The 20,762-nt window shown below is 38.9% G+C and overlaps 2 long non-coding RNA genes across 3 annotated transcripts in view; one reads left to right on the top strand and one right to left on the bottom strand.

Moving 5' to 3' along the window:
- The window catches only part of LOC135303850 (uncharacterized), a 57,394-nt gene that overhangs the window by 25,551 nt on the left and 11,081 nt on the right, over positions 1-20,762 (top strand). The window contains exons 8-12 of the long non-coding RNA XR_010365242.1: positions 8,366-8,502; positions 9,465-9,546; positions 15,745-15,827; positions 17,000-17,102; positions 19,396-19,483. This is a non-coding gene — a long non-coding RNA (uncharacterized LOC135303850). The remainder of the gene's footprint in view (positions 1-8,365; positions 8,503-9,464; positions 9,547-15,744; positions 15,828-16,999; positions 17,103-19,395; positions 19,484-20,762) is intronic.
- On the bottom strand, positions 7,995-8,830 carry LOC135303852 (uncharacterized). 2 transcript variants are annotated; one of them, XR_010365244.1, is made up of 3 exons: positions 8,690-8,830; positions 8,286-8,426; positions 7,995-8,159 (listed from the first exon to the last, which is right to left on the bottom strand). It is a non-coding gene; the product is annotated as an uncharacterized LOC135303852 (long non-coding RNA). The 2 variants fall into 2 exon arrangements; XR_010365245.1 differs by having other exon boundaries at positions 7,995-8,192.

The raw sequence follows: 20,762 nt of genomic DNA on the forward strand, positions 1-20,762 counted from the left end.
ATCAAATGACCTAATGAAACACAAAATCTCTTCTAACAGTACCTGGGGCTTTTTTACATTCCCAAAAAATGGATGTTCAACAAGCACCAGATGTAGATTATATCATCCAACAGAAACCTTATTGAGACTGAGTGGTTTAATGACAGTTTTTTGTTCCCTGGTCTGTTATGCATCTCCTTTTTGTAGATTGTAGGGGATACCTTTGTACCTTTTTGAAATATAATATTATAAATACATTTATAGCAACCTTAATTTTCTCTATTTTTTCTGAACATTCACCTTTTTTATCTCCTGATATTGAAAACATTTCATACTCAAGAATTTATAGAATGTATAGGTGCTTTTCATTTGGGGAGCTGTCATAAATTTCATGGCCAGAAAGTCTGCATGATATAATCAAATATATTTTGGTGATAAAATATTTTTTATATATATATATATATATATATATAATATTTTATCATCAAATATATTTTGTTTTAATGCTTAGATGCTTTAATTGTATGGAATGAAGGTCCTGCTTCAGGTATCTAAATAGATAGAATTGTTTGACAACACTACAGAAAGGGTTCCATGGCTTTTTATTTCCATTGAAACTGTGTCTGATGCTGTAGTTTTCATTTGACTTGACTTTAATTACACTGTATTTCTTTCCCTTTTCTTCCTAGTGCTCATTATGATCATGTGTAAGAGTTCAGCAACTTATTATGCAATTAATACTATAAAAGAAACATCAGCAAATAAGTGCAAATGTTCTTTATGCTGAAAGGGTTACTGGTGAGTTAACTCTGGCAGCTGTCCAGTTGCAGCAATTCAGAAAACACCAACTCTATTATTTCCTTTCCATTTAAATAAAACCTCTCTTTGGAAGTAGAGGACATGTTACTTGACCAGTTCTTGACCAAAACAACAGCAAAAAAGGGCTGGGAACACAAAAAGGAGATGTCAATAGAGTTAGAAATACAGAATTTATGAAGAAATGTCTTCTGGGATGGGAATTCCTGAGAATTTCTGAGCAGCTTGGATGTAAAGTTGTAAAAGACCAATATGGGATAAAGAGGGGAAAGTCTGATGGTTGTATTATAATAGAGAGATCCCAGTAGCTGTAGGTGAGAGCAGAGGAAACAGAGTTGGTGAGGCAGTGAAATGCTACCTACTGACCTCTGGAGCAGCCAGGTAACTACCAATGAGACTGAGCAATCATCTAGGAATTTGTTGTAATTATGAACCTAAAAAAACCAAATTCAGTACTTCAATAGGAGACTGATTTCTCTGTGAGCTCTCCAGTTAACTGAAGCTGGTGACACTGCAGATCTTGAGCTAAAACACCTTCTTGTTAAAAGCAAAGTTATTGAGGGGTTTCCCTAAGAAAAAAAAGGGAAAAAGGGAAAAAAGTTACTTGCCTCCAGGCAAAGAATCCATGGCTTAAGGAATTGTATTTTTGTTAGACTGTGCTGACCTCTTGCCCCTCAAAAGGAATTAATGTCTCATGGAGGTTAGGAATTGCTAAAGTACTAATTGCTAACTCAAGTTAGTAACTGTATCATGGAGGTTAGGAATTGCTAAAGTTACTAATTAGTAATTCAAGTTAGTAGTTGTATCATGGAGGTTAGGAATTGCTAAAGTTACTAATTAGTAATTCAAGTTAGTAGTTGTATCATGGAGGTTAGGAATTGCTAAAGTTACTAATTAGTAATTCAAGTTAGTAGTTGTATCATGGAGGTTAGGAATTGCTACAGAAGTTGGAGCAAGTTTCTAATCCTGAAGTGTTTCCAGCTAACGAATCCGAAGTTGTGTGTGTGTTTTATTAAGAATGGAGGCATGTCTAGCTCAGACATTTGAGCCAAGAACACAAACAAACCCCCTGCATTCCCAGGGCACAGTGACTAATACTGCCAGTGAGAGCTCAGCCTTCCCTTTATAGATCAGGTGTTAATGTACACTGACATCCCAGCTTGCAGCAATGGAAATTAATATCAATATGGTGGGCTAAATAAAGTCTTGCTCTAGAGCAGCAAATACTTCTGGGATAAAGGACAAGGATTTAAAAACCTTTCTGCTCATGTTGAGTCAAAGTCTTTGATGCTAAAAATAAGAGTTTAAAAGCCTTCACAAGACTGCAGATTGTTTATACCTCTATGGGTATGCTCGAGTGAAATGGATCAGCAGGCTGGGGTAGATGGATTACAACAATGGGCCCATAAAACTAGATGGTGGCAGCAAGGTTCATTATAATTTCTTCTCATATATGAGACTTTGTCTATAGTGTGTTCCTGTGTAGCGTATAACATCAATGATATTCTACATCTCTGAGTTTCTAAAGAGTAGACGATTGCATTATCTCTAATTGCATTATCACTACTGGCTTCCATCTTTCATTTGAAAACTATTCTGAAATTTTATTTTATTGCAGTAGTATAGAGACTCCCTTTCTTTTTTTCTCTTCTACCTGTTTCCCCCTCACTGTTTCCCTTGACACCTTCATATGTGTGTAAATTACATGATAAGACTAGAATTTTATATTTTCCATGAGGGTGTAGAGGAACTCTATAGTGAGGTTTTCTTTTTTCATTCATGGGGAATGGCTCCTTTATCAATTCCCAAACCAAATTCTCTTTGCAATCAGCGTCTCTTCCTCTGCCTGGAATATCACAATCTCTTGCTTTCAGGTTTCCTATTCTGTTGAACATACAAACATCTTCTCCAGATGTTGGCTTGGATTTTCATAAGTTCAATGAATATTCATATGTTCCAATATTTTTCTGTTCAGGGCTTTAACTTCTTTCAGTGTTCCTTGTTTCTTTCATTCTCTTATTTATCTGAAGTTATTGTGATTTTTCCCTCTTCATTACATCTTCAAGGCAATTGTAGTATTATTCTAAATCACTGTCACTGCAGTTATGTTTGGTGTTGTTGTCTATTTTCCTTAAACCTCTCTGAAATTTTTCACATAAAAGCTGAGCTGCAAGTGGATCAGTGATCTGTTTATTATTGGTATATTTTCTTTTAGTTCTTGATGTTCCTAAACATATTCTTCATAAATCCACATATGGTAACATTGCAAGCCCTGATATGTCTTAGATGGCTACTGTTACTTTGCATATCTAACATTAGATTATGTAAATCATGGGTGAAGGGTTTTCCCTTTACTAGGAAACTGGGATTTATGACTTCTCTAAATATAAGAGAATTAAAAATTCTGGGGCATGTGTGCTGTTTGTATATACAAGTAGTTGAGTTTGAAGCAGTTGTTTTGGATGTTTTATTTGAATTACTGCCTGTGGTGGTGCCTTTCCCCCTCCAGGCCACACTGTGATCTGAGAAATGCTTGTGAGGCCTCAGCCTTGAGGAACAGCATATGAGCTGAGCTCCTCTGGAGCTTTTTGGAAACACTCTCTGTTCCGGGACTAGCACTGTCTAACAAGATCCTGACTGGGTTTTTTATCAAACAGCTTTGGAAACTGACATTTTTGCCTGAAAAACAACCCATGTGGAATAACATTTTTGATATCCAACTTTCCTAGAGAGTCACCAACCCAAATTGTGAGAAGGGTGGAGTAATATTGTGACTAAAGCCCTATAAACAGCAGTCCTAAGAGGTCCCTTTGAGCCCCCTGGAGCAGAGCTGGCTGTGCTCAGCACCTCCCTCTCTGGCCAGAACCAGAGAACCCCAGCTTCTGCTGTACTTGGAGAACCACTGACAAATGGCAATGACAGCTCCTGGGCTGATAGCCCCAGCCCTCAAGGATCAGCCCTTCACCTGCTGAGAGGATGCAAAGGCATCTCGTGTGAGTGCTTCACTGGATTGGAGGAGAGTTTTTAACAGGTGTAAATCTTGTACATTCTCTTCAGATCTGTGTGCCTGCATCTGTGAACATAGCACAGATCTGTGTGCCTGCATTTGTGAACATAGCACAGATCTGTGTGACTGCATCTGTGAACACAGCACAGATCTGTGTGCCTGCATTTGTGAACATAGCACAGATCTGTGTGCCTGCAGCTGTGAACACAGCACAGATCTGTGTGCCTGCAGCTGTGAACACAGCACAGATCTGTGTGCCTGCATTTGTGAACATAGCACAGATCTGTGTGCCTGCAGCTGTGAACACAGCACAGATCTGTGTGCCTGCAGCTGTGAACACAGCACAGATCTGTGTGTCTGCAGCTGTGAACACAGCACAGATCTGTGTGCCTGCAGCTGTGAACACAGCACAGATCTGTGTGCCTGCATTTGTGAACATAGCACAGATCTGTGTGCCTGCAGCTGTGAACACAGCACAGATCTGTGTGCCTGCATTTGTGAACATAGCACAGATCTGTGTGACTGCATCTGTGAACACAGCACAGATCTGTGTGCCTGCAGCTGTGAACACGGCACAGATCTGTGTGCCTGCAGCTGTGAACACGGCACAGATCTGTGTGCCTGCAGCTGTGAACACGGCACAGATCTGTGTGCCTGCAGCTGTGAGTGTGCCACAGCAAAGGCACACCAATGGACTGCTCTTCATGACTGGGACACTGCCCTTGGGGACAAGGGAGCTGAGCAGAGGTGGCAGATCTTTACATTCTTCCATGGAGTGCAGTTCCCAGGAGCAAGAAATGGGACAAACGAGGCAATAAACTGTGGTGGAGTAGGGAAATGCTGGTTAGATTAAAGGGCAGGAAGCAAATGCACTAGCAGTGGAAACTAAGACAGGTGATCTGGGAGGAGTATGATTGTCTGGGGAGGGGGTGAGCAGGGCCAAGGCAAAACTGGAACTGAACCTGCAAAGGATAACAGGAGGGGCTTCTGCAGAGAAGTTTATCAGGAAGGAATGGTCAAAGGAGATGAACCTCCTCTGATACACACAGGTTACAATGGGTGTGCAGAAGGCTGTGGTACTTCACAACTTCTTTACTTCACTTTTCAAAGGCAGCCCCTCTTCCCACACCTTTGGGTGGATGGACAGCAGGATGGGGACTGGGAGAGCACAGTCCCTCCCACTGGAAGTGAAGATCAGGGTCATGGCCACCTGAGGAGCCTGAATGTGCACAGGTTTGTGGGAAACAGTGGGACGCATCCCAGGGTCCTGAAGGAATTGACTGATGTAGTTGCTAGGCCACTTTCCATAATGTTTGAGAAGTTATGGTGGTCAGGGGCAGCCTTCACACAAAAATTTTTGGGGTTGATTCTGGTTTTAGATTGATTGTTTTTAGATTTTAGTTTGCTTTTTCTGTGTGTGTTTTAACCATCCATAAGTAGTAGACCAAACCTTGCCAGCAAACTTTGTCATGCTTTCACTTTTGTGTTAAATCTGCTTTTGGTGAGATCTTTGGTGGTACTTTTTTAAGCAACCTTAAAACATTCATTTCCAACACAGCCTATGTCTGAATATCTTTGGGGGGGATTTTTTTTTTTACAATGCTTTTTTGACTACAGAACCCTAAGAATTTTAGGCAAAACGTGTAGGGAGGTGTTAAGAAATTTCATATGCAAACTAGTGTACATTTATTTTGTGTACTGTACACTACAGACACCTCCTGCTTTGTCAGGTTTCGTGGTTTCCATAAAAATGACAAATGACTGAATCATGGCAGGTGTATGGTGAGTGATGGTGGTTGGTGAGGAACAGAATTTGGCAGGTTTTGGGATTTCTCACCTGCCTGGATTTGAAGATGTGAGGGCACAGGCGACACCAATTGATCTTGAATTGCAACAGCTTTTTTCCTAAAAGGCCAGTGTTAATGCAGCTGACAAAGTTGTCAGAAGAGCACTTCTGCACCCAAATGATAGCAATTGTTTCCCAGATCTGGGAAAACTGTTGCATTTTAGTGGCTGCCAAACGTACTGTGACAATTTACACCAGTTGTTTATATTGCCTTTCTGAATGTTTTTCTTAGCACAGCCTCAAACCATGCAGACTTGGTCATTCACTTCTGGTTGCATTGCACTTATTGTTGGTTGCTATCTGTTGCCTTTGAGCCACTGAAATAGGAACTCATGTGAACAGCCTGCCTGATGTGGTAGTTAACTGACAGGTTTTTCTTTATTTTTCACTCTTCTCAACCTCTGAGCTTTTCTTCATAACCTTTTTTTTTTCTGTTTGGATCCATGCTGCATTCTGTCTCTTCACTGTTTTGTTGTTATCGTCGGTTTTTTGGGTTGTTTTTTTTTTTTTAATTTTGTTTTTTGGTTTGTTTGTTTTTTTTTTAATGAACTAAATATAAGTTGTTACGAGAACTTCAGAACTAATACCAAGGAAATGCATGTATGTATTTTGGTGCACACTCTCCTTTGAGTGCACTGCTGGGAAGGAAAGGGGTTTCTATACTGTGTTTACAGCAGCAAAGAGAAACAAAGCACGACTCATGGCCCAGTTAGTGGCTGAAATGGCCCAAGGGTGTGTCTGGGCCACCTACCTGCCCAGGAAGATTCACAGGTAACCGTTTAAAAGAATGGCTTGGAGGTGCAGACACAAGTCTCCATTTGTTAAGGAAAACTTGATTTTTTATTTTTTTCTTTCTGAAGTGTTATCTTCCTTTACTTGTACCCAGTTAGAGAAGTGTGTTTTGAGCTACCTGTTTTGGGGTTTTGTTTTTTTTCCAGAAATATTAAAAATAAATCTTGTAAGCCCATTTCTGATTTCAGTGCCAGCAGCTTAGATCAGTTTGTGCCAGGTACAGGTGGTAGACTTGTTTCTTCTCTGACTTTTGTCAATTTTAGGGAAGAAATGACTACGCCAAATGTTTGTCCCATTTTCCCCTCTTACATGGGTGTAAGTCTAGAAGAGCTGTGCTGAGGGAAATGGGATTGTTAAAAAAGCTTGAGAAAAACTAAATGTTTCCTTGCAGGTGTGCTCTTTCTTTATAAACAGGTGATAGAAGGAGAGGCTGCTGTGGTATTTAAGCCAACGTGCTGTGTTTGACTGTTCAAAACCACCATGTGCACTGGCAAATTATCTCAATCTTTAAGCAAAGTAGAAAAAAACCCCACAGTCTCTTATTAAGAAAAGCATTAGTTGTACTCAACAGAATTTGATAATTTTGGAGATGTTTTATTATGTATCTAATTCTAACAAATCGAGATGTAGCAACTTTCATTGTGGATTTGTGGCTTTACAGGTTTGTTTCTTACAAGGTGTTTTATTCAAGGGATAATTTGGCACAAAATTGTAACACAGTTTTAAATGCACTTTCCTTCCTCATAACTTTTTGTTTCAAGGAGCTGACTTGAATTTCTTGTCTTTGGAGCCAGACTATTTGTAAGTACCAGGGACTCAGTAATAAACTACAAGCAGTTTCTATTTCTCTATTTGTTTACGTATTTGCAATTTGCAAAACCTCATGCCAGGCAATAAAATCTCTCTTCTTTTTTCGAGCTGCCTGAGTTGAATGTCCTCTCATCACCTCAGCATTCACTGGCCTGTCCCAGGAAAAGGAGGAAAGACTCACGAACGTGTGCAGAGCCTGGATGCTCTTATGTTTATTCTTGAAGGAGTTCACATAATAGCAAATTCATGTCCAAGCTCTCAAGGGTGTATAAAGTGATATTTGTGCTGCTCTTTGTCACTGCAGCCTGTGCAGGGGAATGACTTGTTTGGGTTCCATCAGGACTTACATTGCTCTGGCTTCCTATGGACATTATCTTCCTTTTCCCAACAAAGATCAGCTGACCCAGCGTGGATGTTCTATGGGATGCTGGGGAGGACCATCAATTTAAGATGGGTTTTTTATTTACAATTCTGCCTTTTTCTTCTTCTTTTTTTTTTTCTTTTTTTTTTTTTTTTTTGAGTGGTTTTCCACAAGAACGAAACCATGACTATGGAGAAACTTCTGAATCTGTTTGTGGGGGGAAACCAGGTGTTCAGTTTAAGAGAATGACTGAGAGGTGAATGTGATTGAATCGGGAATTTCATGGGTATCCATTTGAAGAACAGGATTATCCAAAAAAAAAAAAAAAGTAGAAAAGATTTGGAGAATGGGAAATAAAATACTTTTTTTAAAAGGGTGTGTTTATTTAGCCAGAATAATAGTTTAGAGTAGTAGTGACTGGACTGCAGTGTCAACATAATGTTTCTTTCCTCTCATGGATATCTTGAAATTTCTTCTGCTTTTTTTAATATTAGAACTCAACTTTAATGGGAGCTCAAAGTCTCCAAATTTCCTGGGTGGAGTGCAGTCTACAAAGTCGAAAGGCCTGCTATGAGTTGAAGCTACAAAGTAATTTATACTAATAAACTTAGGAATTTCTCAGTAAGCTTGGAAATATGATAGAAACCTCAATTTTTTTTTTTCAAAACATTTACCTAAGCTTTGATGCTTGTTTTTTCTTCCTTTTTTTTCCCTCCTGCAATCGTCAGAGGTGCTTTGTTATTTTCTTCTTTAGCACTTGTGAGAAAATGCTTTGCATTTCTGTCATCATGGGAAAATGGTACCACTTTTGACAACTAGCAACAATGAAAGAGATGGGAAGAATGAGGTTTTTCCTTTGATATAATGGACCAAGCATCTCTTTAGACAGAGGTATGTAACCTCAAGTGAGGCACAGAGGTAATCTGAGCCTTCCACCCTCTGTGTTTGCCTCCTGCTCACAGTGAGAGCCCTGAGCAGCCTGGTGAGCATGTTAAAAAGTACACTTTTATAAATTATAAAAATGTCCACTTTCATAAATGTACACATTTGTATAAATTATTGGTTTAGTCAGCCTTACCTATACAGACAGAATGCAAACTTCAGCAGTGTGCAGCCATTCCAACTGGAGTCCTGGTTCTCTGCCAGCATGCAGCTGCTCCCAGGGGTTGTACAATCATGGGCCCAAGCCTCTCTGGTAATAAAGGGTCTCAATCCCTTGAATCCCTTATGCTTTGTGACAACAGAACCAACACCAACAGAGCAATCCATTTAAACAAAGGAAAACAGCCTGCAGTCCAAGCCTATTCCTCCTTTTCCCAAACCATTTAGTCACACATAAATAAGCAGCTTATTCAATATTTCTGGATTTGTTACTCTTGGCAATGGGCTATGCTTTGTGCCAGGTAATAGATCCATTTTAAATGGCATTGGTTTTTTTTCCTATAAAACAGCTCTTTCTGCCAGAATAACTTCCCCCAGCCTTACAGGCAGTGATTTGATGCCCTTAGTACAGGCAAGTTTGTGTTATGATGCTTCATCCAGCTTCCACTCATTTTTAGAGCACTATCATAATTTTTGCCTGTGTTAATAATAACGTGGCCTGCACCTTTAAAACGTGCCTGAGTCTATTTACATCAGTGAAAAGCAGTGTTTCAAGGAGTTGTAAATGTGCTGTGCTGCATGGTCTCTCCACTCCACCCTCTCATGTGGGAGGAGGCTGCGTGGACCTCTTGGTGTGCTGGACCAAAGTCAGGATGCACAGCTTCACAGTGTGAAAGCCCTGGGGATGAACACCCTGGCTGTCCCAAAGAAAGCTTACCATAGCTGCTGAACTTGAATTCTGAATTTCGTAGCAGTTCCTGCCCATTGTTGCCCAGACGAGCAAATGAGCGTCTCAAAAATCACCTGTGGACGTGGACAGAGCTGAAACTGAATGTAAGTAAATTTAGAATATATACTATGTGGAAAATTTGGAAAGCAAGTACAGTAACTGATGTAAGAACCTCATACTTGAATGGACAATAACTCTTGGAATAGGAAGTAATGCCTGGTGTATTCTTGATGCCACCTGTCCTATTTACAGCATTCAGACAATGTGGGATGTTCCACCTCAAGCATATTGCTATTGCCAGAGAGCCTATCTGCTTAAATATGAACACCTTAAAGCATTCACAGTTCAGCCAGCATCCCAGAAAGACAAGTGCCAACAAGGAACTGCAAAAATGCAGCTTTTCATTGTCCTCAAACTGTAACCCAGCTCATACCCTCGGGGTAACAACCTCTGCAGCACCTTTTCTGGATTTTTTCACTGTGCCATTTAGTGAGTCTTGCCCTGACAGGGAACAAAAACTCAGTAGATTTCCTTCCATTGCTCTTCAATCCATTCACTATTCCTCTCTTCATTATTCCCCCATTTGGAAACTTCACTGCTGTGTGTTTCTTGTGCTCCTCAGGTGCCATCTTTCTTACAAACACCTGTCCATGAGCATTTTATGTGCTTTTTAGGGCTCTAATACGAGGCAGGGATTTGTACTATTTTAAAGCTTGTTTTGGCTTTTGTCTTTGGAGAAGAGTGTGTTGGCTTTGGCTTACCTTGGTCAGACTTGCACTTGTATTTATTTCTGAAGTGCAGGGAGATGTGGTTTTGCCAGCAGGTGCTCTTTCCCCAAAAGCTAAGCAAATGCACATTTTAAACAAGCATCTCTTCCTGCAGTGTGTTTCTTCCCTCATTCAAACTGAAAAAAACCAAAATTACTTGGGTGACATGAGTGATGAGTACAAATGTCATGAATCCACACAGCACACAATAAAAAAACTTTTCCTTAAAAGTTAAGATCAGTGCCTAGAAACAGGCAATCACCAGCAGGTTCATCAGAGAGCAGAATGGCTGTCAGAAATAAGATGTTCCACATATTTGTTGTGTTCCCTTAAAAAATGTAGCTGTTATTAGATAAATAGGTAGAAGGAGCATTTACAGGGTGTAGTACTTCATGTTACTCAATAGGAAAAGGAAAAAAGTCTTTGCTGTGATATCGTGAACAACTGAATGATGATTTGGAAGTTTTCAGTTCACCTCCACATATATTGGATATTTTTTGGAATCAGAGGGTTGCAGCGAAGATCAATACTGATCATAAAAATAGATTCTAAGTTTTCTCACTAGATAGCTGGAAATCACACTGGGAAACCCAAGAGTCTTTGGACAGGCTGTTATTCATCCAGTGCTCTCTCAAAATGTTACCTGGCACTGCTGGGCTCACGTGAGCCAATGCACAAGGCAGAATGCTAACTTAATTATAGCAATATGTATTTTCTCAGAAGTCTCTACATTTCAGGGGTATTTGGGCTACTTGACATGTATTTGTAACACAGAAAATCTTTCAGTAGTTAATGGATCAGTTACTTTCTTACTAGACTGAAGTTCTAAAAAAATGGTGCCCAGTTTGTGATGATTATGGATATAAAAATATCAGATATTTTATGATGCTTCATGACAAATGCTGAAGTAAACAGATCCCTCCTTTCTTTTATGCAAGTGGCTAAAATAGAGGAGCAGATGTGCTATTCTTTAGAATGCCACTTAAGTCTAAGGAAGCTTGAAACAATAACTTAGAAATGTTCTCGTGATGCGACTTTGCTAACGAGGGACATAATCAGAGAGTTATAAATGTTCTTACATGTATAATACTTTTAGAGCTATACTGAAATTGAGCCAACTAAGAGAATTTTATAGTATTTGAATCTACTGATAACTGCACAAAAATTTACGTGGCAAATTTAGCAGCAAAGAAACCTTTTCCTAGAGATTGAACACAGCCAAGTGGCATTTCAGAGCCAACTGTGAACTGGATGTGCCTTGCTGCCAGGCTGCAGAAGTAAGACTGTTGGCCCTTGAAGTTTTCAAATGTTCATCTTATTTTTTCATGGTGAAATTTAATTGATTTTTTCGCCCCCTGCTTTAGAGGGTATGTGACTGAGGTCCCACTCCAGGTAAGAGGTCACTGCAGTACAGGCCCAGCTGGTTTAGTGGCTGCTTGTCCAATATCACTGGTGTGGATTTCTTAGAGTCTGCTCATTTAATAGGTGGAACAAAGCATTGGAGAAAAGCTTCAATAAAATAGCACATACTGTTTATCTGATCTTCATCTCTGGTCTCAGAGCTAAGGGCACCTGTACCAAAATGCCTGGGAAAAGTGACTGCTCTTCTGCTCAGCTCCAGGTTTTCCTTTCCTGCATTTAAGTACAAGGGAGCCACCTCTTGAATTGCTGTTTATTTTGCATTGCCTGCAGAGCCTGTGACAGGGACTACAGTACAAAGGACACTCACCAAGTCTTGGACCTACCCCAGAGCTTTCACCCCATAATGTGCATTGATTGCTCTGTTCTGCTAACTCTGCCCCTTTTGGGTGTGATTTTCAGGTTAGCCTCAGGATTTGATGCGGCGTAATTCCATTTTCCTGGCAGATGCTCTGTGGTGTAGTGGGAGCTGGGTGGTTCACAGGGAGTGAGCTGAGGGCTGCACTGCTTGAGTGAATCTGTCAGAGAAATCTCTCATGTATCCTGAATTCTTCCCTCAGGAACAAGTGAGGTTTTCCCATCACCCACTGTACCCTTACCAAAGCATGTGTTTGAGGACTGAAAACCCCCTTAATTTTACAGAGAGAGCCTGTCTGTTCTCCAGGGATATTTGGGTAGAATAACAGTGCTGTGAAATTTTTTTCTCACTGTGTCAACCCTGCTTCACCAGATGGACCAGCCCTTAATGTAACCTATGGTCATTGAAATAATTTTTACAATCAAGACACATTTAGTAACAAAGATGCTTATCCCATTGTGATGCAAACAGCAGATGTGTTAGTAATTTGCTAAAGAAGAGTAAAATTCATTTCTAAAGCATCCTATATTCTTTTATAAAATGCAGCCTCTGGTGAGATGACCTTAAAGCAACAATACCAGAGACAAATAGTAGGGCAGTTTAGTCTTCAGCATTATTGTCATGTTTTTATTTTTATAATTTTTGTTTCTTTTGTTTTCCTTAATTTTTTCTTACACTGTTGCCAAAAATTCTATGGTGATTATGTCACAATTATCCAGCCATCAGCAGAAGTCAGAAAGGACCTACCAGCCCATAAGAGATTCAGAAAATAGTGCTGCCAGCACTTTATTTACATTCCCTGCCCACCCTGGGAAGCCAAAGTTGTGTTGGTGACTGGTGTGAATTTCAAAGACTTCAGGTTTCTCTAGCTGAAGTCCAATTGCATATTTAAATGTGTTGAGAGCAATAAGATTGTACTGGAATTCAGTTTCACTTCCAAGACATCAGAAATTAAATCACTTATGGTTGGAGGAATATTTCTCCCTTGATCCAAAGTGCTTTATGAAAGCACATTAAGCTATGTGACAGATACATCTGAAAGACACTTTAAATAACCTGCTCAGTTGTTCTAACAGACTGGGTTTATATCCTATCTTAGTTTATGCAAATTTTTTTTAGATAAGCAGAGAGACAGTTATGTGTATTTGCTAATATTGAATGTAGCACATGTCCCACGGTGTTGAATTAAAATGAATTAATTACTATACCCAGTCACTTCTTTAATGAACTCTGCTCCTCCTATGCCTGAGTGCTGGAAGATAATGCAATAATTACTCTAATTTTCTTTCATAAATTCTCAAGTGCTTAGATTTCAAAAGCAAAGGTTGTCACCTTTGAACTTACATGCATGCAACTAAAAATAGTGAATATCAAATAGTCCATCACTGTATTAATCTTTAATTTGTCATCCTTTGAAGGCAAGGGAATAGAATTATTAGATTTTAAAGGCAAAGAAGAAAAAAGTGTGGAGCTCTTTTGGGATTATGAGTTGTTTGGGACATTTTAATTATCAATTTTTAAAAGTGGATAAATGGAAACAAAATGAGATGGGTGTCGATGTTCAGACACAAAGCTGAACAAGGGAATTTTTATCACAAACAAAAACCTAAAACCAACTGGACTCTGAGAAAGTGTCAGAGTAAGATGCTGTCCTTAGTGGTTTGAATGCCCCATAAACAGTATTAGATGGAAGGAAATTTGGGGTTGAACTTACACTAGTGCTTTGGATTGCCTGACAGCCACATTATTTCAGAGTGATCTTATGGCCATGCATTTCTTAATTAATGTTGTGTGGTAGGCCTGGAATTTGTTGTTTATGCTCAGCCTTTTATGCATTTCAATGGCATTTCCTAGGTTTAATTTGAAATAAACAAGGGAATTTAGGCTGTGAATCACTCACCTGCTGTATTTATTCTGTGTGCTTACACCTACTGTTCATGCTGAGGTTCTTATAAACTCCATTTATAAGCATAAGGTGCATTTAATGTAGCTTTAGGTTTTATTTCTATTATTGCTATGATGTTTTATTTCTCTCTGTGCCATAAATGGAATAGTTTACTGTCTATTTTCTGATCCTGCTTTTCAATTTGCAAAGTATTTCTGGCTTTGAGGAATCATTTGTAGAATTCTTACAGCGAGACATAATGAAAGAAATTTACTTTTGCAACATCAGTGTTTGCATTTTAAAATTTTACAGGAAAGCCCATGTCTAGAATTCTTTAAACATATAAAAATAATTTTCTGATTATTAATGGTCATAATATTTGCTCTTGAAAGCCTTTTAAAATTTTCTTTTTCCATGATATAGCTTTAAGAGAGGTGCTCTGTGTCCACGAGAGAGGAAAAGGGAATATCAGAGTGTCAGTGTTTCCCTATTACAAAATAACTGGAATTATTTTTATGAGGCTTTATTTAAATGGTTAAAGCTTTTTTTTTGTTTGCTCCCCGTCTTGTGGCAAAGCATATTTAAATATTAATGAGAGAAACACACAACTCAATGGTAAGAGGAAAATCTGTGAGCATGAATGGTCAGAACTGCTTTTAGTCAGAAAAACATCTGTATCATGCAGCTGGGAAATGCAGAAGCACATGTAAGAGATACATTCATGCATATCATACTGTTCAGAGTGCATAATAGTTTCAGACAGGAAGAAACAGGCTGTTGGATGTAATGGAGAGGAAGAGCTTTCTCCTTTCCTCACCTCACTTTGCATCTCCCAGAACTTGTCACGGAAGTTAGCATTGCAACACCAACACCGTAGGAGTTTTACATGAGACAAATTGAGAAACTATTGTACAAAAGGGCAAAAATTGTTGGTGAGCTATGGGTGGGGGTTGTAGGTGATGTGGTTGAGCACAAAAATGCAGCCACACAAAAAGCACAGACAAAATGCAGCAGCTTTTGGACACCTGGAAACTCTCCAGGTGAAGAAATTGTCAGCTAAGCAGGCTCATGTCCTCCTTGATATCTTGAAACATGGATGCTTGGTGTGTCTGCTGCAGTAGTCTGTGCCTTGAAGGGATTTTGTTTCCTGCCCCCTCTTGCCGCCACTATTATTATTATTATTATTATTATTATTATTATTATTATTATTATTATTTTTATTTTTATTTTTATATTATAATTATAGTAATTATAATAATCCTGTATTTAGATCACATGCCTGTGCTTAGTTCTCTTTACCAAACTAAAGAGTTATCTAATTCTTTTTCAAATAAGGAGTTCATGTTCTCCTTGATATCTTTAAAGACACTTGGTGTGTCTGGTGCAGTAGTCTGTGGATGGAAGGGATTTTGTTTCTTTCCCCCTCTTGCCATTATTATTATTATCATCATCTTCTTCTTCTTCATCATCACTGTTATCATTATTATTATCATTATTATTATTATACAGATTATAATAATGATAGTAATGGTAATAATCCTGTATTCAGGTCTCATGCCTATGCTTAGTTCTCTTTATCAAAACAGAGATATAGTATTTTCTAGTAATATGTTAATGTATGTATGTCTATATTTTTAATAAATATAAGCAAAATGTAATTCTAAAGTGCTAAATAAATGAATTCCAAATAAAATGTCTTGATTCTAAAAAGACCCCAATTTTCCAGATCTCCCTGGAAACAGTACTGGTTAGGATTTGTTTCCTTCTGAGTTCCCACAACATGCATTTCCCTTTCACCCTTCAGTTTCAGACTGATCATTACTGGGGTTAGCCAGTCACCACTGTCAACTTCATACTGGTTTCTTCCCAACAGGAATCCAGCCTGGTCTCTGGAGTGTGGGATTCCTTGGGTTGTGTTTCTGCAAGCAGAAGATGGTGACCATCCTAAAACCTGAGGTAATATTCTGCTTGCTACAAGATAAAAAACAGCAATATAAACTTTCTCTAGCTTCGGGTCTCATTCTAAATGCGCTGGAGAAAATACAAAAATATTCTTTGCATAGGATTCACAACAGTGGGTTGTGAATCAGTGTTAGGGTGGGTACCTGGACACAACTTTTTCCTCATCTGCACATCATGTTGGACAGATGGCAAGCTGACATTTTGGCGGCACGTGTTTAGTGGAAAGGAACAAAAAGGAATAGGGCAAACTTGTATGAGTAGTTCCAGTTATTTTAGGGTACTGTTTCATTTTAATCACAATAAGAAGGAATCTGCACTGTTTCCTTGGTGGCAGTGTGGAGTCTGTTGATCTTTGGGTGTATTCTGTTAGGATGAATTTCCACAGTTTCAAGAAGCCATGAATTGCACGGGGAAAGTTCTCTCCCATGATCATTTTATCAAGGTAGCTGAGCTTCCATTCATTCTGCTGGCAAAACCATGAGACAGTGCCTATTGAAACAGGATGCTAACTAAGGAAGGATCCTGAGCCATCTTAATTTTTTTTTTCACATTAAAATTACTATTGATTCTGAGTCACAGGGATGTGACTCATCCTGGAAGTTAGATATGTCCCCAAGATGTTGCTGCATCAGAGGCTCACATTGAAATCAGTATTAGGGCTGCTTGATTTTCCAGGGGGGACAGAGGGCTGGGCTGGGGAGGTGATGGGGGCAAGGCTGGTTTTGCTTTTGCTTTTTTATGGTTTTTTGTTAAGAAACAGCGAGGGGGCAAATGAAAGACCATCATTTAGGAGAGAGCATTGTTTTTCTTCGGCTATTCGAACACTTAAACTGACACTTCAGTTAATGAAGGAGATGCTCTCTGGTGTGATGCTGTGGTTACTAATGCTCACTTCCTGGTGCCACACTAGAGACTTTTGGGTAATTCCTGCTGGGAATAATTATGAATGTTTCTCTGAAAAATTGGCCCAATATTCACCACTGGTAAAATATTCACCATTGGTAAAAAAAACAACTATAATATTAGTTATTATTAGCAGAGGAATTTAAAGCATATCAGGAAATTAATTTATGATGCTGGATAAATCTATTTGTAAGGTTGCATAATTTCATACATTTAAATTTTGAATAATTTCTGCAATTTTTCTTGAATAATTTTTTTTTAAGAACCTAATAGAACTAGAAAGTCCTTGAGAAATCAAAAGCATGGAATATCTTTCATATGGATAGTGATGTGAACTGGATTACTTTTTTACAGCTAGGAAAAGAGGTAAGTGAAAAAATAGAAGGATATACATATAAACAAACTGATACACTGGACAAATTTTCAGCTTGTAAATAAATATATAGTTCATGAAAGATCGATTTTTGCATGATTTATACTTGTAGAACCCACTACCACAGGGTGTTGTAGAGAAGAAATATATACTGGGGTTAGGCAAATTTATGGACTATGTTTTCTGAATTACCTCCTAAACCTGATGGTCCAGACACAACTTCCAGCTTCCTGTGCGCTTCTGGATTCTTAAAGCATAACACAAAGGCAATTATTGTATGCATGCTGCCCTCTTCAATGCATTAGGAAAGTACTAAGGCAGGCCCAGACTTAGTAAATTTGTTCATGTATTCTGACGAGAAGATGATACAATATTTCAAATACTTTGGGTTTATAGTATCTGGCAAAGTTAATATACTTCAGAGACTTCTATGCCTGGTTCAGAAAGACTGGAAAGAGATGGAGAAAAAAGATATTTTGGGACTTATCTATTTAAGTAAATATAATTTTAGTATTGGGATGTAACTATTTTATAAATAGTTCATGTTTCTTTACATTTTTTTCCTTTCCACTTTTTTTTTTTAAGAAGGTGTTACTTTGTATCTCTGAATGTTTGCAAGTATTTAGGAAAAATGCTCCATCAACACAAAGAGAATAAACAGTGTCAACGTCTCTATTCCCATTCACACTATTCATGTTTATTTTATTAGAGACATCTATGATTTGTTGATACCACTTGAACATTTCATTTCTTAAGGGAGGCATAGTTGCAGAGCTAGAAGCCTCTAGAGCCTGTAAGCAGGCGGCGGAAGTGAGTGGGCTCATGTTGAGAAAAGCACTGCTGATTGACATGATATATTGGTTTAGAGTATATTAACTTATCTCACACTTTAAAGAGTCAAAATTAACTCAGGAACATGTTTAGAATCCTAACACCTCAACAGATGGAAAGCTCCCTTCCTTCCTCCTCCTCTGAAATCACCTGGCAAAGAGTGAGCCAAGGCTAAAAAGGTGGCTCAGAGAATTTTAGTTCATTCTGCAAATTATTTTTTTACACTTCTCAGAATAGTGCACAGCCTTCCACAAACCCGAATGAATCCTCCTAGCTTTTCTTGTTTGCTCACAGGAAGAAACGAGGACCAGGAGTAGAGTTTATTTTAATTGCAGTGCGTACAGTATGTCACGGTCTAGTGCGTCAAGCGCTGCTATTTTGTGTCTGTGCCTCATTCCAACTCGAGACGGACACAGATCAGAACTGTAAACACCTGCCTGGCGTCATTAAGGGTGGCAAAAATATCCCATTGTGGGAGGACCAGAAGCTGTGTTTGAGGCAGTTTGTGTGTGATCTCTGACAAGAACATGCCGTGCTGCATCTTCCTCGCTGCCTGTGCTCCCCTTGGGATGAGAAATACGCAATGCTGTCCCTGGCCCCGCCGCTCACATGCGTACGCGCACCGCGCTCGTAGTAATTCACAACAATTCCACAATAGCCACGCTTTTAATAGCAAACAAAAACTAAATTTAACACGCAACCAGATTAGCTCCAGGCCTTAATATATGCAGAGAGTTTGGAGGTCATTCGCGATAATTCCGTCGCTGCCATATGTTTAAGGAAGATTAATTAAAGGAAATAAAGCTAGAATAGTTCTGCTTTCTGTTAAAAAAAAAAATAAAGATGAGGTTAGTGTTTAAAAAAAGGATAGAAGTTTTCACAGAGGGATCCAAACATGAGTAAGTTGCAAGCACTCCTATCATCTGTCAAACCAACTACCACATCAGATTCATAAATAGCAGTGTGTAAAAGGGAAACCAGGAAAGCCAAACTCCACTTTGAAGCCACTGAGAAATAGCAGCTTTTTAATGAAAGCTGAGCAGTCCTAGTTGATATTATTGAAACTCTTTACATGCTTTGGGTTTAAAAATTTTTAAGTTAATTTCCAGAACAATTCCCTATGTACTGCAATAATTTGCAAACAGATAAACTCCTGACTCCTTTTGGTTTTAGGAGAATGTGAGCACATGTCATACACTGTGATGCAGGAACTTAAGTACTGGTAGGGGTTGCTTCTCACCCATGCTTTTCTCTCCTTAAAACCCAAATAAATGTGCAGTACTTGACTTTAGTGTCATTACAGTTACTCCACCAGGGAAGAGCTGTCTGTGGAGGATTAATCCAAACACTCCTTTAATTACCAAACTGTTGAACTACTGAACTTTTTAAGTTTAAAAATAAATGAGAAAATTGACCCAATATGAAATCCATTATTTTAATTTTTGTGGTTTTCAGTTGCTTGCAGCACTGATGGGCACAAATCCAGCTTGTCCTTGAGCTCCTGTTTGGAGTTGCTCATCAGCTTTTGTGTGATCTTGGTCAGGTAGGTCTTTCTTTCTAGCCCACTCCCTTTGCGACTCAGGACACCAGTCTTGCTGCTAGAAAAGTCATAGTCCCTACTGTTTCCCATAGAACAATGAAATAAAATTGAGATAAAATGTTGCTGAAAGAAGTGTATTGGCATGGCAGATGTGGTAATTGGGATTTGCAGACTCTCAGCATCTCTGTCTTCCACTTGCTCCTTTCTAGGTGGCAGCAGTATTTCTTGGGAAGGCTCACTTACAAAGTGATGGCTTCCCCACAAAACAGGGAATGCAGCAGTGGGTCATTTCATTCCCCAGGTTATCTGTCTCATGTCATCTAAATGTTACATGGCTTTGCAGTGTGGTCAGTGTCTTGCATTTACTGTGAATAGTATGGAAAATAATTTCAAAGATAGTAATCTCTCTTTTTTAACCTGCTGTACCACTGTGTTAGCATGCAGCTCTTGGAATTTTGCCTTTGGTTATATTAACTCTAGCATTGAATATATATATATATATATTTTTTTTTTTTTTTTTTTGGCAGAGATTTCTTGGTATACACCCAAGAGAAAGATGGCTCTGGCTGGAGTGTAGAGTTTTTTGGGTTTATTTTGCTTTTAAGTCTTTCTGTGTATGTGTGCATGTATGTCTAGAAGTTCTATACAAATGTTTATATATATAATGAAACCAAGTTAAAGAACTTTCACCTGAAATGGAACCCTGGCAGCTGGAACATAGGAAAGCAGGAGCCATGAGATGACTGATTCCACCACTGTGCGGGTGGGGTCATCTCTCTTGCTCCCACAAGATGCACAATGTCAGAAAGCTGATACCTGTCCTGCTGACCTGTGTGTCACTGATACCTTCACACACCCTGGTGGACGTGAGCTCCTTGCAGGTATTTCAGCTGTTCTGGGACATCTGAAGCAACTAGTATGTCTCCATAAAAACAGTATCTATTTTTCTTCAGAATTATCCCCTGGATATCAATGCTACCATCTCCAATTGCAATTACACCTACATCTAAACTGAAGGTGCTGCTTGATCCTCGCTGTGTTTATTGAGAGATGAACCAGCAGAGTGTGGTACATGAGCAAAAACTGAGACATGTTGCAAATGCACACACATTTCTGCTTTCCCTGGAAAAAAAAATGGAAGGCTTAATTGAAATCTGGAATGTGATAATCCTGGCAGTTAGATTTTGTTTTCATAAATAAAGTTCCATGAGAGAGGACAAAGGAGTTGGTCTCATAGATGGTCTCATATATATCTAGGAAGTGAACACAGACAATTGAGAGA

The sequence above is a fragment of the Passer domesticus genome, chromosome 6 (assembly GCF_036417665.1).
Source record: "Passer domesticus isolate bPasDom1 chromosome 6, bPasDom1.hap1, whole genome shotgun sequence".
NCBI lineage: Eukaryota > Metazoa > Chordata > Aves > Passeriformes > Passeridae > Passer > Passer domesticus.